At 42.1% G+C, this 20,025-nt stretch overlaps 1 protein-coding gene across 1 annotated transcript in view; it reads left to right on the top strand.

Moving 5' to 3' along the window:
- The window catches only part of LOC116320226, a gene marked incomplete at its 5' end in the record, with an annotated part of 145,551 nt that overhangs the window by 74,422 nt on the left and 51,104 nt on the right, over nt 1-20,025 (top strand). The window lies entirely within an intron of this gene.

Raw genomic sequence — 20,025 nt, forward strand, 5'->3', positions numbered from 1 at the left:
AGGCTGTGGGTCACATGATCAGCACAGTCACCACTTTAGGTGAGCACCGTTTGGTTTCATTATATTTAAGAGGAGGTTGCTGATGTCCTGAAAAGTGAAATAAGTCAAAATGAGCTCAGTGAAAGGATAAAGACAAAAACAACAGGCACAAAAATGAAGCCGATCCCTGCAGTTCCTCTCATGTCCAGCAGAGGCCCTTAGAGATAATTTCCCCCTTCATGTGTTTTTGTATTTACCAGGAGGTCAAAGTCACATGGCCTCATTGTTGTTTCCTGCTTACAGCACACTGGTCTCTCCAGGTGTGTGTTTGTGACATCATCACAGACACAGGCTGTGTCCCAATTCAGGGTATGCACGCTTGAAGTACGCATTTCAAGTGCGAATACGTCACTGCCACACAACGGCTGTCCCAATTCAAAGTGTACTCCAAATGCGCCGATTTCCCCAAATATCAAGCGTGGTCCAGTGCACGCTTCGTGGTCCCATATATCCCACAATTCATAGCACAGCGGTGGGTGTGGATAATTTTGCCGCAAAATACGGCAGACGGGAGCGGCCGAAGAGTAAAATGGTAAATGGCCTGTATTTATATAGCGCTTTTCTAGTCCCTAAGGACCCCAAAGCACTTTACATATCCAGTCATCCACCCATTCTTGATGGCAAGCTACATTGTAGCCACAGCCACCCTGGGGCGCACTGACAGAGGCGAGGCTGTCGGACACTGGCGCCACCGGGCCCTCTGACCACCACCAGTAGGCAACGGGTGAAGTGTCTTGCCCAAGGACACAACGACCGAGACTTTCCAAGCCGGGGCTCGAACCGGCAACCTTCCGATTACAAGGCGAACTCCCAACTCTTGAGCCACGATCGCCCCTGAGTGAACTGTCAAAAGTAAGTACTGAATATTATGTCACTTATTTATGTGCGAATGTTTAATAATGAAGAACATTAAAACATTACTGTTGGCCACATGTCAGCAAAGTTATGTGACATTAGTGATGTTTGCACATTCAGCATAAACTTGGTTTTAAAGCCTCTATGTATATATATATATATATATATATATATATATATATATATATCTGTAGTCGACCTTAATCTTACAGAGAATGTGATGATTTTATGGATAATTAAAGTCAGTCATATATCCACAAACACAACAAGCTGAAAGTCAGTGATGCTGCTCGGTTTGCAGTCCTGAATATGACGGCACAAGCAGGATTCACTGCACTGTTAATGTTAGCTATGTTATATTGCTGCCTCTGTTCGGTGGTGTCGAGCCAAACGGACTTTAACGTGTGTTTGAACGAGCTGACGGTTCACTCGTTAAGCTGAAAGAAAGATGCTTTAATCACAGGAGTCACACATGTGTCCACTGGACCATCTGGGAACTCTTCTTGTTCAGCACTCGTAATAACACAAACACTAAATCCTCCTTCTCTTGTGCTGTTTTGTAGCAGTGTGTACACCTGAGACTGTCACCTGTCTGTCTGTCCTGCACTCTCTCTCTGTTTCTTTCTCTCTGATTGTGGAATAAAAGTATGAACATGTATTTATAAGTTACACTTGTGTTTGAATCCTGCAGCTTATCACACATTTGATTTCCATGTGTGACAACTGCAAGTGTCCAGAGTGAGGACAGACTGAGGGACCCACTGCTGCACATCATCTGTGAGGCTTTGCACTGTTAAAATCTCCCAGTTCTTTTAATCTTTGGGCTGAAGGAAGGACAATACTCGGTGTATAAATGCTCAATCAACAATATTTTATTTCCATATAATTCAACACTTAAGAGCATAAGAACCATCATGATGGGGAGAGTTGCCTGCAGAGGGTCACAGCAAGTCTCAAAATGGTGACAGGTTACTCAGCCTTTTACAGCCTCTAGTAGCCCCCACCTAGTCATAAAAAGCCTAAACATTCACATTCTTTCTCTCACATGGCGCCTAAGTTATGACCTCGGCTCCCTGTCTTTCTGCTCTCTGTAAAGGTGGGGGTATGGAATGTAGTCTGTTTCTCCCATTTATCAGTACAAGGCCCTCTGCACCCAACATTCTCTTCATGATTCAGCAGTATGAAATGTCAAGAAACCATGTAACACATTCAACAGTGTCGAATAATACAGGTCAATCCAATAGATCTAATGATTTTCACACTCTTTTAGGTTAGAAGTATAATGCAATCTAAGACTACATACTGATCACACACTCTATATTAAAGGGTATAATATGATCTACAGCAGTATCATAATTCAACTACTTTGATTACATATATAAGGTAACATATGATAACAGAATAATCTCACAATTCCCCCTTTTGATCTCTTTTTTAAGAGATCACTTATAACATACACTCCAGCATTACAAGGTCCAGCTCTTCTTGGTCCTGAGGCCCTCTGTCCCCCTTTAACGGGTGGACCATATGTGGGATGACCTCTGTGTTTGCGCAGGTCAGATGCAAGAAAAATTAGATTTACAACAATAACAGCAGTTACAGATGACACTCCCATCACTCCCCAATTCTCCCACAGCTTTATTTTGGTGTTCCAGTTTCCCACTCCCATTTTTGTGCTACCTTATACTTTTCAAATGTACTTAGACTAGAACCTCTGTCTAAGGAGCTTTTAACCTTTATTTTTATTGCTGCAGCTACCAGTATCTTCCAGTTGGGTGATTCTCAGCTTCTTTCTTCGACCTCCGGGGTTAGACCACCCTTTAGTCGGTGCACAGATCAGGGGATTATTCTGCCCCGATTTCAAACAAAGATCTGTGTATTTTGGGGTCACCGCCGTGTCCCCCTTTTTGCCAAGAGCCTCTCGAACCTCGTTGGTCTGGTGTTCCTAGATTTTCGCCAACCCCTTCATGGTTATTGCTGTGTTTATGGGATCCATCTTCTCGAGGAGCCCAAACGCCATGACACTTGACCCCAGTTGCTGTCTTGGGAGTCCCTACGTCTGTCTCTGCTGTGAAGGTCCTCATATCTCCGTGACCTCGTCTGGTGTCTGTTCCCCTCTCTGTAAGAGACAGAAAACCAAAACACCTCTCTCCCTAACCTTGATAATCTAATATTGTTATCCATTGTTCTTCTAATGATTCAAATTTGGTTTAGAATATTATGTTCAGAACTCTCTGACCCAGGGACTTATTCTAATCATAATCTATGTGTGTAAGCGTGTTTGCATCCTCTGCACTCAAAGTCAATACCTACAATATATCAGTCCGGACAGTCACGCCGAACGAAGCTTATGACCTTCAAAAGACTGAGTGCTAACTCATTATGAGCACATTTGCAATGTGTGTGTAAAATAAATCAAAAATTAATGAACCATTTCTAAATCTAACACATTATAACCTTAAGTCTTACCATACCTAAATTATTAAACACACAAATAAAGTCATAAAATGTTCATAAAACCATTGTTTGATGTTCAGACTCAACTTCCCCCTTTTTGACACACTCCCATGTGTCAATTCACCGGAGCTAGAAAATTAAAAAGGTTAGTGACATCATATCTCAGAACTCAAAATTAGCAACCAAAGGGTTAAGTCTGCAGTTCCACACTCTCATGTGAAGCTACCGTCTCCTCTTCAGTCTCTCTTATCCTCCTGCTCCTGCAAAAACAAAATAAAACAAAGCAAAGCATCCACCCTTCTCTTGCCGGCTGGGTGAATTGTTTGTTGGCATTTACTAATTCTAGAGTTGGTGCAGTCTTGTCTCAGTATCAAGTCAGTCAAAACTTTTAGTCCGTCCATCACAGTCCAGTCACATGCATTCATTCACACACATTCATACCAGATGTTGCTGATAATGGAGTCTCACGCGCGACCTATTCGAGCATCCATCACCAGCAAGATGACGTCATCATTTTAAAGGAAAACAATTCCTTGTTTTTTGGACTGGATTGACTCACTGCAATCCTATTAGACTCAGGACTTCTCATGTGATCAGTGTCCCATATAAGTGAATTTCTCTCAAGCCAATTACAATCATGGAGAAGCACACTTTGCAACTGTTTTCAGTAATAATATTTTATAGCGCTTTAAATTTCAATCTTTCAGGCCTGGTTTAAAGAGCTGATTGTTAAATCATGAACTCACAAAATATCACCACCGGTGGATCACCCCTCTCAGATGTTCTTATCTCAGTGCACTGTAACAAAAACGAAAACAGACGTAACCAACAAAATACTAATAAAAATAACACAAACTAGGGCCCGTTGCAGACATGTCCAAACATAAAATCATCCCTCTCTCGCTTAGAGAAAGTGCACAAGCCAAAGCTCACTGATAAAATCAAGCTAGCGCTAATCAAAACCAAAAAATCAACGAGAAATTCACAGGAACGTTTTGCTTCCTGCCGGGACAATATTGTGTAGGAATGAGAACCTCAGGTACCGTAGCACCTTGTGTTCCTCCTTGAATTAAATCTCAATCACAGAAAATGCCGTACTCCAACCTAAAACTTCATCATTATTAATTCATCATTTTCACTCTGTGCCACTGTTCCACCAGGGCTGTGTGAAGCACAGCAAAGAATTCAGTCAAGGCCTTGAGCCATAAACAGACATCACGCACAGACATTGTTTTCATAACCAAACTGTTTCAGACCTTACCCCTAAAATCTACATAAATGTGCTCTGGGTGACATAAAACACATTTTAAATAATCAATGGTAATCAATGGCTCCTCATAAAAATTATTTTTGGATGTTTGTGTGCAGCATTTTGCATATCAGCATAAGCATTTGTTAGCAAAGCATTCTTCATTGCATCAGCGTGTGTGTGTGTGCGCATCACTCTTCGTTGCACAAGCGTGTGCATGTGTATGTGTGTGGATCACTTCTCAGTGAATCAGCATTCCAATGTTTGTGTGTGTGTCATTTTTCACTCAATCAACGAGTGCACATCTGTTCATGTGTGTGTCTCTTTTCATCAGTGTATGTAGATGTGTGTGTTTGTGTGTGTATTCATCACTTTCCTGTTCTGGTGTCTTGGGTAAACCACAGCCTGAAGCATGCCCTGGGGTCCTGCCCTCCTCCTTTTCAGTCTGTTTGCGACCATTGCTGCTGCTGCTGCTCAAAGTTCAGTCCATGCTGGTCCTGACCCCAATCGGGGCAGTCCTTTCTCCAGTGTCCATGCTCCCTGCAGGTGAAACCTGCATCTTCTTCTTCTGTGTTTTTTGTCCATCCTGAGGTGCCTTTTGACCTCAGTTGCTCCTTCAATCTCGGTCACGTCCTTTTTGCTGCCGTGTTGGTCCATCACTGTCCTGCACAGTGTTAATGCAGAGTTATCAAGATCAGCATCCTTTTGCTTGACCTTACTTTTCATTCGGGCTTGGCAGGCGTCTCGTCACAGCTCTGTCAGCTGACGCAGTCTGGGAATTTTCCCCCGTGTAGTGAAACGGGCCTTGGTTTTAATGCTCTCCGTCTCTGCTGCATGAGATCGCGTTCCTGCAGCACTTGTTGACATTTTCAGGTTGTTGTGGGTCCAGCTGTTGCAGCATTTGGTCAGGGTCACGTAGAGGGGAGAGCAGGAGTCCAGGTCAGCCTCGGCTTTCAGGGCCGGCAAAGCAGCCTGTAATTAAACATAAAGAGAAAAAACAAAACAAAACAAAACAAAAACAAAACAAAACAAAAACAAACAGAAGTGTACGAACAGGAAAATGGTGTTGTGTTGGCTGTGTTACAACGAGAGGGGAGAAACACCGGGCCAGGCCCTGTGTCAGCCTTCTCTCCCCTTTTTTTTTTTTTTTTTTCTCTCTCTTCCTCACGATATAATCAACTCATAACCCACCAAGTTGACAGGACAACATGCACATGTTCAAATTCTTAAGATCATGTTTAAACTCACAAAAGAGAATTTTCTTTCCGTCAGTAATCACTTGAGTTGTTCAATCATCAGAAAACATCTCACAATTTGTTATTTCATCACTGGTTGGTCATACCAGTCTCTTTATTTTCTTTTTTCTTTGAAGTTAAATTGTTGTCCTGCAACCCAGAGGGTTTATTTGTTAGTAATGGATAAACTTCATCATTTAACAACAGATGTATGTTAATTTTTTTGCTGCTTTAACCTTGCTGGAAAATCTTCACATGTTCATGAGTGTAAGCTGTTTCTTCATTGCATGTGTGTGCATTTGTAGGCAGGTTAATTTTAACTTTTTCTCAAACTAGGCGTTACCTTAAAAGGAGCCTTTCTCTCACATTTCTCTGCTTGTGTGTGTTTTTGTTTCACCTTTTGTTGTGATGCTCCGGACGCCTTCCCAACCTCCACAAGTCCGTTGGCCCCAAAATCCAACCCAATTTCATGTGCTCTTAAAACCTTCATTTCTCCTCTAATTCTCTCCTCGCTGCTGTCTGTTTCACAGCTGCTGATTCTTGCTGGGTGTGGTTCCCCTTACTATAATTTTGCTTCGGCCGCTGTGCTTGTGGGGGCAGTTGGTCCAGGTCCGTAGCTTCCTGTATTAACACACTAAGAGATTTATTTAATTTCATTTTCATCACTGTTAAACAGATGAGCAGGCAACACACCCACCTTGACAGCGCAAACTGCACTCCCAACTACTCTCCCAACACATTCCTCTCTCTGCTTCTCAATAATTCTCCACTACACACCTCTTACTCTCTCCTTTTTTTATTATTTTTTATTACACCACAGAGTAATACACCCAATTATGCCCGTCTATCTCTATGTGGCTCCAAATTCCCTCTTTATTCGTAATTTCACGTTATCAGGGGACAGGCACACAACAATTTTAACCACTGAAACGTCACTTAAACGAGGACTCTAACCTCTATTTTTTTTAAACGAGGACTCTAACCTCTATTTTTCGACTAATATAGAACTCAACCTTAGATGTCAAAGCATTTTCTTGTTCTATTCCAGAATAAATGTGAACCCGTGATTACACGGCCGTACCAGTGTTATTCTGTTATCGTTTGAGGGCCCTGAGTTCTCAGGTGATAAACCTGGACCTCCAGACGCCGCTGGTCCGTGCGTCGCGTCCAACACACGGTGGGGGAGCCAACACCAGGACAAAATTAATTTCCACAGGTACACTAGGCGTCAACCTTTGATCTTAAAGCATTTTCTTCGCACTAATGTCCTCCTATTCACACATCAACCGCCACTGTCACTGTGTTCACGCTTCACACACGGAAACACACCCAGAGCGCGCCTCACACACAGAACACCCAGAGCGCGCCTCACCAGCCGTGAGACCCACAGAGAGCGCTTTTCACCAGCGGAAATTTACACAGAAACCTCTGAGCTCAACTGTTAGAACTCTTCCGAAGCACAACCGCACCATACACCATGTGCCCCTTTCACTGCGCTTATGACCGCCACCACGGGGCAAAATCGCATCATAAAACAGAAGTGATGCTCGTCCCCGAGGCTCAAAACCGACACCATAAGCCAGCGTCTGCTTTACCTTTAATCGAGGTGAAGTAAATATTTTACTTATAATTTTATGGCCGCAACCCTCGAGGCTTAACCGACACCATAAACCACCGTCTAACCTCTATCCAATGTGCTGAAACCAGCAACCCCTCACTACTGTACTTACGGCCGCATCACCAGAACACGGCCGTATCATAAACCAAAACCTACGGACGTGTTTCGCATTACGCGTTGCTAGCGCTTAACCGACACCGTAAGCCAGTATCTGCTTAACCTTAATTCTGTACTAATTTTATGACCGCATCAACGAGGGCTTATATCCGACACCATAAACCAACTTCAAAACCTCTATTCAATGTACTGGACTTATGGCCGCGTCTCCAAAAGATTCTAATGTATTATTGCTACAGAAGCCAGTCTTAGACAAAGTTAAATGTGGAAGGTAAAGTGGGCTGCAACTAGACTCAACGTAGTATGTAATTAGTATCTTGCTAGAGGCAGTTCAGCTGCAACTAGACTCAACGTAGTATGTTATTAGTTTCTTGCTAGAAGCAGTTCATTTAACACACTGGAATTCAGCCTCAACTTTTGTTGTTAGTATCTTGCGCCAAAAACCAGACACCGACAAATTTAATGTGAAAATACGTGTAACTCAGCGAACAGATTAATTTGGAAAGCCCAATATGCACATTTGGTATTTATAATACAACAGGCTGTGCTTACCTTTCTGTTTGGACCGGTCCTTTCTGTTCGCCTCGCCCCACGATCTCACCACAGGCCAAATCTGCCCCTCCTCAGCACACCAAAGATCCGGGTCACGGCACTAAGTTGTTAAAATCTCCCAGTTCTTTTAATCTTTGGGCTGAAGGAAGGACAATACTCGGTGTATAAATGCTCAATCAACAATATTTTATTTCCATATAATTCAACACTTAAGAGCATAAGAACCATCATGATGGGGAGAGTTGCCTGCAGAGGGTCACAGCAAGTCTCAAAATGGTGACAGGTTACTCAGCCTTTTATAGCCTCTAGTAGCCCCCACCTAGTCATAAAAAGCCTAAACATTCACATTCTTTCTCTCACATGGCGCCTAAGTTATGACCTCGGCTCCCTGTCTTTCTGCTCTCTGTAAAGGTGGGGGTATGGAATGTAGTCTGTTTCTCCCATTTATCAGTACAAGGCCCTCTGCACCCAACATTCTCTTCATGATTCAGCAGTATGAAATGTCAAGAAACCATGTAACACATTCAACAGTGTCGAATAATACAGGTCAATCCAATAGATCTAATGATTTTCACACTCTTTTAGGTTAGAAGTATAATGCAAACTAAAACTACATACTGATCACACACTCTATATTAAAGGGTATAATATGATCTACAGCAGTATCATAATTCAACTACTTTGATTACATATATAAGGTAACATATGATAACAGAATAATCTCACAGCACCCCTGATGATCCACCAGGACAAACTCAGCAGTGTGTGAGGAAGAGGAGGAGGAAGAGCCAGCAGCAGCTGACAGATGGAGAGAATAGACAGACTGTTCCCTGTTTGTGAAGGACTGCTAGGAAAGTTTAACATAACTAATTGTCTGTCCCGAATCAGTCTTATTAGGTAATGTTCAAATAATGTTATCATCCCAGTGTTTTCAGTGTGGGAGAAAGTACTCAGGGCCTTCAAGTTACACACTATGAAAGGCAGCAACAAGTTTAATATTCAGAAACCTAAAGTATGTATCAGCAGCAGAATGGAGCTAAAAATAAATGTTTGTTTCAGTTCTATGAAGCTTTGAGTATTTTGGATTAGTAGCACTGCTGTGTTTGTTGCATCATATTGCTGTAACTGTTTATATGCTTTATATATTCTGAGGTAAGTTGATCTATAGTGTTACATCATATTCTATAAGGATGTTATGTGTTTGTAGACTTTCTGCCCAGTTTGACCCATTTAGCAGAAGTCAGCCTGTTTAAGGCTCTGATATCTATTCTGTATGACTTAAAGCAGTTATGACATGGTCTCATTTTCTCACCCAATAAAGGAATATTTCATATATCAGTCTACTCTTCATTCTATCAGAAACAGTTATCACAGCTCGTACATTTTCCTTTTTACAGATATATGTAAGCATTGAGCCAAATTTAGTAATGCCAACATATTGAAAGAACAATGTTTGTCTCTTATATATAATACATCTGTATATACACTGTCAGAGATACTTGTCTTTGAGTGAAGATTTAAGGTGATAGGACATATAAATAACTGCAACTTGAATCTTTACTGAAGCTCAGTGTTAGACACAGAGTTCACTCACATGAATTTCACTCACATGTGCTGTACCAGTGTACCTGCACATGTGATGTGACAATAGAAGTGATTTGATTTGAGAGTTCAAACTCACTGCTGTAATAACTTATGATGATTAATATAATAACTATAATATTGGCCATATCATATTTACACTGACTTTAGTCTCATGAACAACACTGGCTAATTGTTATTTACTAGCTAATCTTAAATGACTGTTCAGTACAGAACTGAAACCCAACTATCATGTTTTACAGTCCTGTGGTCTCAGCCTCAGATACTTATTAAATCACACAAAGCTCGTGTAGAAACAAACACACGAACAAAATATGTTCTCCTTCATTTCTGTCAAACAAAGCTGTATGAAACGTTTCCAGCGGTTGGTGTTATGGTTGCTAGGCAACCTGGGCAGCGCGACGGAGGCTAGACCGTCCCATTTCACAAGCCTCGCACTTCCGGCCTTAGCGGTCTTTGAGTACGCGGCCCTTGAGGACCGTTGAGGCTGCGTACTTTAAGGCTGCAGACCCTGAATTGGGATACAGCCCATTTCATCACGTGCAGTGGCGCCCGGGGCGAACACTCCCACCACAATAACATATTTTATTGTAAAGACTGTTGTCGGAACCATACTGAATTTAACCAGCTAAACAGACACACACACAAACGTTAACAGAAGTTTTCACTATCCCCATTAATTAATGTTATCTTGTATCTCTGTTGTGGTCAATGCTATTCTCTATGCTGTTGCATGCTGCGGCAGCAGGCTGAGGGTAGGGATGGGTATCGTTTAGGTTTTATCCGATACCGGTGCCAAACCGGTACTTTTGAAATGGTGCCGGTGCTTAAACGGTGCTCAAAGCGGTGCTTAAAGAATGGAGAACACAAACTTTGTCCAAAAACCTCCCATGTTTAGCTGTTTTTTTTTGTAAAAAGATAACAATGTTAGCCTTTTCTGCAGCTATAGGGCATACAGTGGCTTGCAAAAGTATTTGGCCCCCCTGAACTTTTCCACATTTTGTCACATTACAGCCACAAACATGAATCAATTTTATTGGAATTCCACGTGGAAGACCAATACAAAGTGGTGTACACGTGAGAAGTGGAACAAAAACTGTCACAACAGGAACTGGTCAAGCTTATCTCAGTAAACTCAGCAAAGGTGAAGTTTCCTGTGGCAGTTTCCTCATGCAAGCTTTGTCATGAAACACAGTATATGCAAGAGTTTAAATGAAACTAAACAACTAGGGATTTTTAACTACAATAAAGCATAATACATATAAAAGTTCTTTAACAATTTCTCTTCTTTCAATAAAGGAAACGGTTATTTTCTAAACTGATGAAGTTTGGAGCCAGTTTTGTTTCTCTCAGCGGTGTCGATGCAGCACATTGTCATCAACGTTGCTCTTTAAAGATGGTTTCCATGGTTTCCGTGTTCAGACTCATCCACAGTAATAAAACTATTTGATGAAGTGTTGAATCAGACCTGGGGAGAGCTTTGATCAGCTTCCTCACAGCAGGCCAACACACAGTGCTGTGCAAAAGTCTCGAGTCCCCCTCAGTTCTTTCCATTTTGGTAGGAAAGTGTGAAATGAGTGCAAACATACATGTAAATACAGAATATAGGACACAAAGCTTTATTCTGCAGCACAGTCTGAACTCTCTGAGACAGCTTCCTGTCAGCTCTTTAAGGGTCTTCAGGAAAAGTTCTCCAGGCTTCTTGAAACATGTTCACAGCTCTTATTTATATGCTGGCTAGAATAAATAGATTCAAATGATCCACTGCCACCAGGGCACAATGAATCTGAGGATAGGACACACCTGATGCTTCAGATCCCAGAGAAGAAGAAGGACACATTTGTAGGAACCTTTGGATCAGGACGGCCTTCGTCGCTGTGATATCATCAGCCTTTGAAGGACTCTGTCAGGGCGGTGACAGGAACTGACCTCAGTCTAAAGGTCGTTAGTGGAACTGAGCTGATGGACAGCATCAACATGTTAATGCAGCTGAAAAGATTCTCTCTTTTTTTTTCCGGATTCAAACATGTATCATTTTAAACTCAGAATAAACAAACAAGTCAAAGATGTTCCTCCATCAGGGAATAAAGACGAGTTCACACATACTGACAGCTCTACAGTGACACTTTCAACACAAATAACATGATCCAGGTATGAAACTGACCTTTGACCTCAAACCCAGAAACAAACATCACTGATGTGTAAGTTATGGGGCTGATGACATCACTGCCCTGTCACTGTACACTGTGATCATAAATGTGTGTTCATCACATGAATATCAGCTCAGATGTGTTCTTGTAGTGAAACTTCATCCGTTTATTTTAGCTGGCAGCTAATACAGAGCTGGGAGCTCATAAAAAAATAAAAGTAGAATTCAGGGGAGAGAATCCAGGGCAGTCACATGATCCAGGAAGAACCACAGCGCTGACGAGGTCATCACAGCAGGTGAGTGATTACCTCAGGTGTGATGAGCCACAGACACAGCAACCAGCAACCGTGACATCATCCACAGAGAGGGAAAAGCTTCAATAACACAGTCTGTTGCCAAAGCAACAGTAAACAGAGCCAAATGCTCTATGGGTTTTTTTTTTCATTTAGAACCACAGTGAGAGGCATGAAGGAGCACTTCCCTTCCATGGCAGCAGTGTGGCTGTGGGCTCAGCTCCTTCTAGATTACATGACTTTAGTTTGTTTAGGGGTCACATGAATGCTACACATCCCCACATAGCAAAATTGGTATGGCCCAGATCTGGCCCACACAATGTGCTTACACATGGCCCACATACTGCAAAGAATGACGGCCCTTTGGAGGTCCAGATCTAGTTTGCCAGAGGTGGCACAAACATGGGCCAGCACAAGGGCAGTTGCAGACACACTGCTGGCCCTGTGCTGGCTCAGGACAGTTTCAGTTCTGGCCCCAGGTGTCAGCCTAATGTGTACCTTAATCAAGCCATGTAATAACAACATGTGCTGGAACATAATAGTGCAAAAGTAACATGTCAAAACTCTGTTACGACAGTGAATGGACTGATTCTTATACAGCGCTTTTCTACTCTCTTGGATTACTCAAAGCGCTCTATACAACATGCCACATTTCTCTGAACTGAGTGCTTCCTAACTACATTCATTCGCAATCACACACTTGACACGCAAATTGGAGAAGCCAGGGATCGAACCACTAACTTCTGATCAGTGGGTGACCTGCTCTACCACTTGAGCTACAGCCACCCAGCAGAAAGCAAGAGTAAACCCTCACCAGGTTTTGGATAAACACAAACCTGTCAAACCTGCATTTGAAACATTGACTACCATAATAGCAGTATAGTATTACAACATGGCATTTGGGTCTTCTAACTAAAATAGGAACATAGGAATATAAATAGTGCCACCATTGCCAGACCTGGCCCACAAATGGTTGACATAGACTCTGCCATGACACCAGTCAGTCAGAAGTGCCAGCTTGATGCCAGATCTGGGCCAGACCTGTCTGCTATGAGCCTGGGCCACATGAGCCAAACCACAATTGGGCCAGATATGGCACTCCATCACATAAACAGAGCCATCATTGACAGACCTGGCCCGTATCTGGATGACACACCACTTACCATGCCAGAAGTCAGCCAGCAGTGCCGACTTGACACCAGATCTGGGCCAGACCTGTCTGCTATGTGGGTCTGGTTCAGGGCTCCTCTGAGTTTTCCATTAAAGCTGCAAACATAGTGGAAAGTGTGAGCACAGCTGTTAGAAAGGTCAAAGCTCAGATCTGTGTGAGAACTGGGTGGTTGGAAGGTGGCTGAATTCAGGCTGTGTCTTCTGTAGCAGGACCTGTGATGCAAGCTACATCTCTGCACCAGAGTGTGGAGCGTAGCTGCTCTTTTCTGCTGCTGCTGTTTTACTGAGTCCTAGACTGCCATGTGCTTCACCAAAACAACTAAAAGTAGTGATAAAAGTATCAGACGTGTTTAAACTCTTCACTTTGTCACTTTAAACTCAGTGGGAATAAACAGCTGGAATCAAAGATTTTAAAGACTGTTACATTCAGTTAACTAACATAAAATGAAATGAAAATATAGAGGAAGTATCCTTAGCTTTAGTGTTGCAAAACTTGAAATATCCGTTGATCATTCAGACTGTTGGATTTCTACTAAACTGTGTGTCAGCTGCTTTTAAAAAACTGCTGTCTGGTTTTGTTGCCTCTGACATACGCCCTCCATACTGTAATGATGAGTAAAGACTCAATTTAACTTTAATGTTCAAAGACAAAGAGGCACACACCCTGCAAACCAAAGTGTACAGTTCACACGTCACTCAATTTTGACCAACTGTCAGTTTCTGTTGGGCGTTGCCCAGACAACTGCAATGTGCACACACAAACACTAACGTGCACGCTGCTGTTATCTGCAGAGGAAAGTTAGTCTCCAGTAACTGCAGCTCATAACTCCTTGTTATACAGTTCCTTCTGTGTAATGATTATTAAATTAATATTGATAATTTTAATGCAGCTTTTAAGAGTTTTTCTGATGTGCAGCTCTGACTGATTCCAGGTAACAGCTCAGCTTTTTCTGCTTATCAAGTTCAGCAAGTTTGGACATTTTAATATGAACATTTTCACTCAGCAGCACACACCTTTGACAGTGATGACAGGACTGATCTGTTTCATTCTTATGTAACATGATCAAAACACAGAAAAAAATGGTGAAGATCAGAACATCACTGCATGGAATAAACGATTAACAGACCTCAAACAAGACTCAGAGTTCTGAGTTCCCATGAGGCCCTACAGCTCTACAGTCAGTGCCTGCATCAATCGAAATACAAAAAAAGTTTGGAGAAGCAGAAAAGTTTTAAAGTTTTAAAGACTCTTTAGAAATATTGTTGGGACATTACTCATTCATTGTTCTGGACACTCTGCAGTCTCATGCTTTACCTTTACTGACTCTGTGCTGTTTTATGTGACATGTCTGAGCTTGTGTGGTGTTTTAAGTTCCCAGTGAACCCTGGATCAAATGGGTGGAGAAAAAATAAAGAAAAGAAATCGTCAAGGAGCTTTTGAAACCACAAAACACTAGTCAAGACAAGAACACATTGAGAAAGTCCCAGGAGTGGAGACAAGATTCTTTATTCTCTGAAGAATTTCAACAACCTGTAAGTTTCCCTTCTTTCTTCCTTTAACTTATTATAGTTGCTGATTTACTTCAGTAAAACACTGTTGAAAAACATCAAATGACCAGATGTTGGATTTCTTCACACAATAAACTGTGTGTGCATTTCCGGTCTCTCCATTAAAGTCAGCTAACATCAGCTGTGTGCAGCTTAGTTTCAGCACAAATCTGCCGCTCCATGGTTCACGGTAACGGACTCAAAGCTGGACCAACGAGGCCGAGTGTGTCCGCCACTCTGTAAACACAAAAAAATATTTTATTTTATGTGCTGGAATGTGCAGAAAATAGGTTTAGGAAAATAGGTTTAAATGTTAAACAAATTTCTTCCAGTCAGAGAATGTTGCATATAATACATTTTTTGCTTGATGCATAAAGTTAAAAGATTAAAACTAATAAAACAAGTTTTAAAAAGAGACGTTTCCATTACATTTTGTATGATGGATTATGCAGAAAAAGTAGAACTGGGCTGAAAGATCTATCGCTTTATTACCTATTCAGGTTGTAAATCGTGTTTTTAAAAAGTAACTAAGTAATTAATTACTTTTGAAAATAAGTAATCAGTAAAGTAACAGGATTACTTTTTTGAGGAAGTAATCAGTAATTAGTTACTGATTACTTTTTTCAAGTAACTTGACCAACACTGGTAACGAGTAATCTAATTACTATCTCTATCGCTATCTCTATTGCACGGCAGTAGAGATAGATTGTATGGTGTTACCATTATTAACAAGAAAATGCAGTGCGGACGCGTTATTATTTTTCTAGAAACAGACAGTTGAAGCTGTCTTCAGCTTACCAGGAGCGAGGGGGTGAAACAATCGCATAAAGTAGTCCAGGTAAACCAATCACATGACCACTTTAAGATGACATAGCAACCTGATATTATATACCAGTTTTTAAATTGTGTTGATAGGCCATGTAAAAAAAATATAGACGGTGTGTTTTTTTTCTGAATACGTTTGTCACGCTTACTGTCTAAGGACAGCGCTAGCAAGCACTACCTTCTTACAAACAAAAATAACATTGCTTTTTGCAAAACTTGTGCACAGGTTTTTAATCTTTACAATTTATATTTACATTTCAAGTTATGAAGTATGATTTATTAAAGATGTTTGTGGTTAACATGTGGTTAGTAAAAAATATACATTTTTGTACTCGGATTTTATGTTTTTTGTCTGACTTTAGATCAGTTGTGTAAATACAGTATGTCAAAATGTAAACATAAATGAAAATTCAGACATATGATGTTGTGCTGAAAAGAATAATACCAAACAAGGAAAGGTAAATAGTTTTTAATGGTGAAATGTAGAGGTTAAATCAAAAGTAGTCACAAATGGCCAATTATACCTTGGTCAAAATTTTTTTAATGTAAAACATTAGATACTTTTCCTAGTAATTAGTAACTTTTAGAATATTACTACTCAGTTAATAACTCAGTTACTCTTTTGAAGACATAACTAGTAACTATATCTAATTACTTATTAAAAGTAACTTGCCCAACATCGGTGAGTTCACTCATAGTCCACAGAGACTCCGAGGACGCAGCGTACGTAATGACGTCATAGCTCAGCTGCAGCCTTTTTAGCATGGTAGCGCTAAGCTAACACTAAGCAGGATAGACAGTATGCTAATGCTGTGCTCAAGCTAAGCTAGCGAAGAGCCCAAAGGGATATTAAAGCTGAGTAAATGCTGACACCAGCCCAGCAATGTGATAAATTGAGCTGCTGTTGAACTTGAACAGGCAAGAAACTGATGAGCAGTCAGGCTAAAGGTTTCTAGCTATTCATGTTTCTACAGTATTATCACTTTGAAGTTTCTTTGTGCTGGTTTCTGTTGGGTCTGTCTTACCACAAGCCCCGCTAGTTCTAGAGACTTATTCATCATGAAAGAAAACAAGACAGTCGATCGATCGATTACTTGCGTAAGGGAGGCCTGTCTGTGTCCACCACGAAAATGACACCAAATCCGGCCTCCTCTCGCTGCCTTTTATTGAGAGACAGTTCACAGTACCTCCCCTCATAACCCCCCTTGGTTACAAAGACAAGGCACTGTATGCATATGTGTGTGTGTTAGTGTGTGTGTGTGTGTGTGTTATGCGAGAATGTGTGTGTGCGTGTGTGTGTGTGTGACCTCCTGCTGGGCAGGAAGCTTACATCAAAAAGACCTTCACTAGGATGTTGCCTGTAATAAAACATTACAGCCCCTCACCCAGAACCTCGAGAATCTGGGGAGGGGGACTGTGAAATTCTTTTCATCCCACAGTTAAAGATCTGTCTATCTAGAAAGACTTGCATTGATTCACAGTGTACAATTCTTTCTAATCTATTAACATCTTCCTCCAAATCCTGTTTCTGCTGCATCAGAAGGGCTCAAACCTCCTGCTGATGTCTGCTGGACCATCAATTCTACTTTATGATGATCTTCAAAGATAAAAATGTGAGTTTATTTGTGAACTCTGTGAAATGCATCTGATGTTTAGTTTGAACCAATCCTGTGTCAGCTGCAGCCACATCATTACCACGCATACAAATGGCTGCGTTCCTGTTTAGACCTGCTGGCTGTCAATGGGCTTCATTCCATTTCAGACTGCCGGTGGTCGCTGTGATCTAAACTCAACATGGCTCCTGTGTTAGAAGAGCCTCTGAGTTTAAACTTTGCACATTGAATAGTTTCTTTGCAACACTATGGAGCTACCAGCCCAGTATATGTAGCCCACAGTAGATGGAGTTATCAAGCTGCACTGACAAACATCAGGACTCATGTGATCCCTACATGTGGACCTTTCACACATGGATCCAAGTGCAGATTCAACTCTGCATTACATTTGACTTCAGCTGTTACACACTTTCATTTTCTAGCTGTGTCACTTCCTGCTTTTTGGATCAGATAGTTTATCCATGTCCACAAATGTTTGGCTGCATATTTGTATCATCTATATTTTCCAGTCTTCATACAGCCTATATTTCATGTGGACTCCAATCTGCCACCTGCCATCACGTTTTCAGGGTTAACTCAGTGTTGAAATGTAGGACAAACAGCAGCACATGTTCTCTAAATGTTTGCAGTCATTTTAAATGAAGCTGATACTACATGAGACATTTTCCACATTTATTGTCTTTGAACAAAGAATAATAAAGCCATCAAACATATACAGGCTGTGCAAATACAAACTTCTGTAGTGCATTTGATGACCTGCAGTGGAGAACAAGTCGGGCTTTTCAGCCCTAACACAACCTCTTTGTTCTCAATACTACAAAACCTTCAAAGGCTGATATGCAAGTTTGCATGAATCACCAACACAGTTGTGTTTGTTTCTAGTATAGTTATAAATAAGCTGATCAAATATCTGCTGACTGATTAGATCCAGTATCTATTACAGATGAACTGGATATCACAGCATGTTGTTACTCCGTCATATCAAACTAAACAGTGTTGCTGGTGCAAATATCCTCCAATAAAGTCAGATGAGGGCTTCTGTTGCCAGGTAACGATGATGTCACACTGGATCTTCTGATCTCGGAGTCTGATGTTGGCTCATGTGTTGTCAGACACCAACATGACGTTCTACTAGTCAAGGCCTCACCTTAACCCACTGATGCTGATCACACAGACCCACTAATAGAACTGTTTTATCAGGTTTATGCAGCGTCACCATTAATGTCACATTTAATCAGACACATTTACATTACAAGCCCACTACAACCATTATCAACATGTTAAATTACATTACACATCTGCACTGATTAAAAGCACCCCTATTTTAACCTGATTAATTTTTTTTCCACCTTAACACTTCATTCCTCAAATCAAACAAGATATTTGACCCTCAAAAAACGTACCAACAAATAATTTTGCAATAAAATATTTATTTTTCAACTTTTGCAAGTGAAATCAAACAAGTGTGTTTAACAGTGAAACCAGAGTGGAAGCTGCTCACATAGAGTCCAACCCAGGCTAAAAGTAAGTTGAGTAGAGCAGCATCATCAAAGTGTCGGCTCTCTGAACATGGTGCAAGATCGCCATCTGCAGGACAAAACTAGTTTTTCTCGCCCTCCTCATCAACGTCAAGATGACGTCATCATATAGCAACTGATTCCCTGTCCGTCTGGAACAAAGCATTTACACTAAAAAAGACATTTACAGAAAATACAAACACCAACAACACATCTCAACATCACATGATATTTTATTATTTTGTGGTGGACCACTAGAGGGCTCCACTCACACCCAGTGTTGAGGAAGTGTGTTCTTCTGTTTTGGTGGCGCGATATGAGCCGTTGATGTGAGAGACTAATAAAGAAGGAGTGAGAACTGAGAGCTCTTTGTTCGTGATGCTTACCTCCACATTGGTGACCCCTGACTCGAGCATGCAACGGGCCGCAGATAACGCAGACTCCGCTATGGATGCATCAGCGGCCGCCGGTCCTCCGCCTCCTGTTGCAGCTACGTTCGCTGTGGCGCTGAAATTGCCGGACTTTTGGCTCCATGACCCCCCGTCATGGTTCGTACACGTGAGGCTCAGTTCGCCTTTCGCGGGCATCTCGGCTGACGACACGGTATCACCATGTGGTGGCCTCGCTCGACCCGCTGGCCACCCGTCGCGCGATGACGCTCCTCCGGGATCCACCCGCCCAAGGGAAATACGCCGCCCTTAAAGAGCTGCTTCTTCGGCGCTATGCCCTCTCCGACGCTGAACGAGCCGAAAAGCTCCTCAACCTGTCAGGCTTGGGTGGCGGTACCGCGCTCGAGCTCATGGAGAACATGCTATCGTTGCTCGGGCCGGATGACGGGGGATTCCTCTTCGCCCACCTCTTCCTCCGCCAGCTACCGGCCACCGTGAGAGCTGTACTCGCAAACTCCCCGCTCCTGCCTGCGAAGGATTATCGCTCCCTGGCTGAAGAAGCGGATCGCATTCTCCTGGCTAGCCGCACTTTCAACGTTCACGCCCTGGCTACGGACTCGCCGGCGGCGCCTTCCACGCCTCCACCTGCCTCCCCCGGAGCATCCGCCCCCTTGCTGACGGCAGGGATTGCTACACGCCGGCACCGCGGAAAGAACATCTGTTTCTACCATCAGCGTTTTGGCGACAGAGCGCATCGCTGCCTGCCGCCTTGTGCTTTCACAGCCCAGGGAAACGGA

Source organism: Oreochromis aureus, linkage group 3, assembly GCF_013358895.1.
Source record: "Oreochromis aureus strain Israel breed Guangdong linkage group 3, ZZ_aureus, whole genome shotgun sequence".
In the NCBI taxonomy this organism is placed as follows: domain Eukaryota; kingdom Metazoa; phylum Chordata; class Actinopteri; order Cichliformes; family Cichlidae; genus Oreochromis; species Oreochromis aureus.